We start from the raw sequence: 5,945 nt of genomic DNA on the forward strand, positions 1-5,945 counted from the left end.
GCTAGGTAGTATCCCAGGGGCCTTTGGGGCGGGCCCCACCCTGGAAGCTAGACTGCAGCATCCAGTTCGCCAGTATTCCGCATGGGGGCGGCCATGCTTATCCATTGGCCATAGGAAGCCAGTCCCAGTGAGCGTCTCCTATACCAGCAGTGCCAGGACTGGCTCCAGGGCGTCCGAGGAGGCCCCAATAGGGTTCGTAAGGGCCCGTGTCCCCTTGAGGGAGAGAAGGTTGTGACAAGGAGGATAAGTCCGGAGAGCTACTTACCTTGTTGCAGAGCGGGATCCGGGAGGAGTCAGCAATGGGATGCAGGGGTAGGGGGGGGTCGAAAAGAATCAGAGCTGAGCAAAAAATACAATTAGGGGGATGAGATCAGATTGGAAGAGCTGAACACTACATTGAGTTGAGGGTGTGACCAGAGTGCGTGTAGGCCCAGATATAGGTTAGGTCATATTGAGGGCTACCAAAATGTCAAGGGAACGACGGGTCATGGGTTTGGAAGGTGTGTCGAACCAGATGTTCAGATCACCTAGAAGGAAGCGGAGGGAGAACATGGAAGAAAGTTGGAATTTTACTAGCAGGGATTCATAGCTGTTACTGCAGGGTTGTTTCTCGATGTGTAGGGGTGTGAGGTGATTTGTGGAGGATGGCCATTCCCCTGCTTTGCTGTGTATGATCAGATAGTAGCCAGCCAGTGGGTGGGGGTGGAGTAAGGGGGTGGGGGGGGAAGAGGCCTCATGTGCAGGGGGCAGGAAGTTGTCAGAGAACCAGGTTTCGGTGATCAAGACGATGGTTGGTTTTAGTCAGAGAAATAGGTGTTCGTTTCTGGCAACAGATCTGGCGTTGAGTATACACGACAAGGGGTGTGGGGTGGTATTGTGGAAGGAGGTGCTGAGGGTAGGATAGGAGGGGCGGAAGGGAACAAAGATGGAGTGGATGAGAGGGGGAGTGGAGAAGGTGAATGAGGGAAGAGCGTGAGGCTTGCATCAGGGGGGGTGAAGGGGAGAGGGTGGCTAGTGGAGTTACCAAGGGAGAGGAATAGGGGATGGACAGGATTGGGAAGAGGGCGGGTTGTAAGGGTGGGAAGGGAGGCGGTCGTGAAGGGAGGGTGGGGTATGCAAGTAGAAGGGCTTTGGTGCCTAAGACAATGGGAGGGTGCATGAGGTGTGTGTGGGTGAGGGTCGGCGGGTCTGCTTAATGGGGAGTTTTGGCCAAGGCTGCACTTAGAGATGTGGCAGTTGAGTGTAGGGCAGGAGGGGTGCAGGATAAACATAAAGAGGGGGAGTGGGATCTAGGGGATAGTGCCGGAGGATGAAAGGTTGGGAAGAGGGATCGGAGACGAGGGGTGTGTGAGCTGGGGGCACTTGAATAGGTGTTGGGGTGGGAAGTGTGGAGGGGGATGTCTGAGGTGGACTGTGCAGGGGAGGATGGAGAGGAGGAAGGCGTGCTGGAGGGCAGGTCTTCTGTTTTCTGGTACACCAGAGGGCTCCTCTGGTCTTGGATCTGTTGGGCATAGTGGAGGAGTGGGCTGGGAGCGGGGAGGTGGGTGGGGGCAGATGGCAGTGCCTGAAACATAATCAGTATGAAAGTTGCCCGTGGCCTAGAATTCACTGACCATTGCTTGAAAACCATTGTGTATAGGTGCATTATACATACCCTATAAATAAAAATAAAACCACAGTCAAGAGGTGCACACAGCCTAATATGCAGAAGCAGTCAAGATAGCAAAGGTTTTGACGAAACACCTGGATTCTCACACTGCACAGGTCCTAAAATGTGTCAATCAAAATATGAAAATTGCTTGAAGAAACACAGATTCAAAAGGTGCACAGGGCCTAAAACGCAGAAGCAGTCAAAACAGCAACAGTTTTGGAAAAGAAACCTAGATTCAACAGTGCACTGGGCCTAAAATGCAGGAACAGACAAATTATGAGCCGGGCTTTAGCGAGGGGTCGTCCTTAGAGCCCAGCCTAGACGCTAGTGGAAGTTGTGCTGTTAGTTCAGATGCTAGGGGTGGGTAGCCAGAGGTGGGGAAGGTTGCTCTCACTGTGGAGGAAGGTGAGGTAGGGCAAAGAGGTGGGAGGAGGAGGGTTTGAGTTCTGGGAGCAGAACAGAAGGCATGTTGGGTTGAGGTTGGAGGCGGATGAGGGAACACCTGGAGGGTGGAAGGATTGTTACCATGCAGGGAAGAGGCTTGGGTGCCACAGGGAGCAGCACTGTCCTTTGCCTCAGGACCTTAGCCAGCTGTCCGGGCAAAGGCAGCCCTGGGAGGAAGGTTTAAAAGAGCGATTCTGGTCATGTGGTGTACATTCCACGGGTCAATGGGAGCTCTCTGGGTGGGGAACAGAGGGAGGGCAGTGAGAAGCGTGATTGGGTCAGGCCTGGGAGGGAGGGAATAAAAGGCTTCATGGAAGGAAGGAGGGAAGGAGGACCAAAAGAGATACAATAAACGAAATAATGCACAAAATAAACATACAAGAAGAGCATAGCTCACCTGGAGATGTACGCAGGTCTGTTCACTGTGGAAATCAATATAATCCCATTATGAACATTTACAGGTACTATAAAATGGCAGAATTACATATTATACTAAAGAGCAAGAAAGCCAGGGCTGACCAATGTGTCCTGGATGAGAAGGGAGAGAGATAGAGATTAAACAGAAGAGGATAAAGCAAGGAGCCCAGAGGAATGTCAAAATTAAATTCTATAGGATCCAATATGCATTGTTGAATGATTACCTCGTTTGTATGGTTGACATGGTCCATTCAAGAGCCTGTTATCCAATACCTAGGTCAAATATCGGGTTCTAATTATACTGTTATCAACTTCAGTCAAAAGCGACTGAAAGGTCAAAGTAGGAGAAGCCATGCTATCTTGATTCCCGTTTGATTTTACCATCCTATGAAAAGCAGTACCAATCCTGTGCTGTATTTCAGTCTGAAGCCTGCCTGTGTGGAGTCTATGATAGGATATGCCATTTGTAACACGTCTATACACAAGTGTTTCAAGGCGTGACGAGGCAATGAATGTGGAACAGAGGGAGGACCGAGAGAACGATCTTACTAGGCAAAGTGACATTGAGATCGCTGAAGTGCAGGGGAAGGGAAACGTGCCAGGGGAAAGGGGAGGGGGCAGTGCTATACATGTGAACAAAACAATAACAAGAAGTGTGGCCAGCAGATGGCAGGTGCAAGAGTATGTGCAGACAGCAGGTGTCCAAAAGTGCAGGTAGGGGGGACTGTAGGGTTACAGATACAGAACCAAGTGAAAGGGTTCCCAGGAGGCAGTGCGGGTGTGCAACTGGGCAGGCAGGGACCGGAGCCCAAAATCAAGAGGGTAGCCAGGTGACCAGTGCAATATCAGACAGGAAATCAGCAGGGGAGAGGAAGAGAGAAGGCAGAAGCAAAAGAGGAAGGTCTTTAGGTGCTTCCAGAACCAGAGATGGTTCTCAAGTTTTAGAGAGGCAGGGAGGATCTTCCAGAGGGAGGTCCGAGCCGAAGAAAGATCTACCACAACTTGTTGCCTGGAGAAGCGACTGGCCCTGAGGGAGTTGGAGGTGGGGGGGAGCGAAGAGCTTGAGTAGGAAGATATTTACGAAGAGAGAGTTGGAGATATTGAGGACCCAGGCCCCAGAAGGCCTTGTGGACAATGCAGAGGGTTTTCAACGAATCAGTTTGGCTAGAAATCTACTGTTGGATATTGCTCTCAAATTATTTAAGTTCATAGACTAGACCTGCTTCTGCATTGGCCTTTTACAATAAGCTTACTTAAATTCTTCTGGTATGTTCCTGTAACAAAAGGAAGCATCGATGATGATCCTAGATGATGCGTTGGCCACATGTGAAAGGATTTTGAGGAAGGATGGAGGGCATGGATTGGCAGGTGATCCCGTCAGAGCAACTAGTTAGGTAAACTCCTGTAAAGAGAGAGAGGCGCAAGGAACAAGAGTCCCTTTAATGGCACAGGCGTAGGAGTGTATCCCCAGAGGGTGTGCAGATGGTTATCTTGTTTTTAATCTGCCATTCAAGAGTCATCTGTTTCACATGGAAAAGCATGGAAACATCTATAAAAGGATTGCGATGGTGTGATGATAATTGTGAAGGTACAAGCATTGTTACATTGAGATTATTTTAAAAACCCCACTTGGTTAATAGCTTTAGCTATGCGGTCACAGTAGAAGGGAGATTAGGCCTTTTTGGGCTCAGAGTGGTAACCCCTTCTATGCCAAGAGCACTCTGTCCCCTCACCTTCTCTGTCCATCGGTCTTTCGAACTTACGTTCTGCGTGTAACACACATCTCACTCCATTCTTGATATTTTTCTTTTTTCCAGCTTTCAGTTTCAATGTCTCACAAAAACATGGATCCCTCCAAATAATAATGTCACCCCACTTCTTTTCTTTCTCCTCTTACCAATTCTGCTCATACCCCTCGCCTTCACGGCAAAGAGGGGTGGGGTCACTGGTTTTCTTATTCATTATTATTGGTTCCTTGTTCCTCCTATCTCTCTTCCTTTGAATACCATTTGGCTCACTTCTCCCATTCATTCTCGATTGCATTTCTTATCCTCTATCATTCACCTGGTTACCTTTCTTCTCTTCTTGATAACCTCAATTTGCCGTTATCTCTTCTTCTCACACTGCCCTCCCCATTTATACTACTTGAGGACTTTAATCTGCATCTTCTAACTACTCATGCCTCTCTTCAATTTCTTCCTCTCCTTAATTCTTTATCCAGCCCACCTCCCTAGTCCTCTCTCCCATTCCTCTGGTTCGTCTCGACCGAATGTTTACTTCTTTTTCTTGCAACACCCGATCAACTCTTCCGACCATTCTTTCTTTCCCTCTTTCTCTTCTTTCGTTCCCCTTCTCTTTGCTTGTTCTCTTCCCTGCCCAGTCTCCCTTTGTCATCTTGACCTTCGCTCCTTCAACCCCACTACTTTTCTTTCTCATCTCTTATTCCTTCGAGTAATTTCTCCTCCTACTCAGCACTAGCTGATGCCGTTTATCTTGACTCAGTGGTACACTCCATACTCGATCTCTCTCACCCCTCCCCTTCAAGAAACCTTCCCAACCCAGCCCTCTCCCTCCCTTCTATCTCTTCGCTCTTCTCTATGCAAGGGCGAGCGCCTTTGGAAGAAGCCTTGTGCTCCTGACTATCTTGCCACTCTGTCTTCTCTTTATACCCCTTATGATTACCTTCTTTCTGCTAAAAAGCAATATTTTTCATCTCTTACGCTTTATTTCCCACCATCCTCATCATGTTTTTCCAATTACTTAGCACCATACTGTCCCCTCGTCCCCTTCCTCTCCTCTACTCTCTCGGCTGAGTTGCAGACTTCTTAAGTTAACACTCTTCAGTCCCCCTTCTCCCCCTTTGTCCCCTCACCTGCCCTCCTTATCGCCCCAGCCTTCCATTGATCCCCTTCCCTTTCTCCTCCTTCTCTCTCCTTGTATCTGGTGCTACCATCTCTGCATTTCCCTGCTAAACCTTATTCCCTCAGCTTTGTTCCCTTCAATTTATCTGCTCTTGGCCCCTTATCTTAGTTCTTTAGTGAATCTCTTCCTTGCCTCCTCCTACACCTTTATACATTTAAACCTCTATCATTCCCATTCTCAAGAATCCTTCCTTGGAATCCTCTTTACATCTAATGTTTGCCCTGTCTCCCTGTTGCCTTTCTTAGCCAAACTTCTTGAGTGGGTTGTATACACTCAAATCTCCTTTTTCCTCTACCTTCATTCTCTTCTTGCTCCTCTTCTATCTGGATTCTGCCCTGTTCATTCACTCCACAGAATCTGCTCTATTACATATTTCTATCTCCTTACTTTCCGCTAGACACAATAAAAAATTCTCTATTCTTATTCTCCACAATCTTTCTGCTGCTTTTGACACAGTTGATCACTTCTATCCTGCTCTCGTCTCTCGGTTTAATAGTGAGGGAGGAGGCAA

Source organism: Ambystoma mexicanum, chromosome 1p (genome assembly GCF_040938575.1).
Source record: "Ambystoma mexicanum isolate Mex_15411 chromosome 1p, UKY_AmexF1_1, whole genome shotgun sequence".
Taxonomy (NCBI): Eukaryota; Metazoa; Chordata; class Amphibia; order Caudata; family Ambystomatidae; genus Ambystoma; species Ambystoma mexicanum.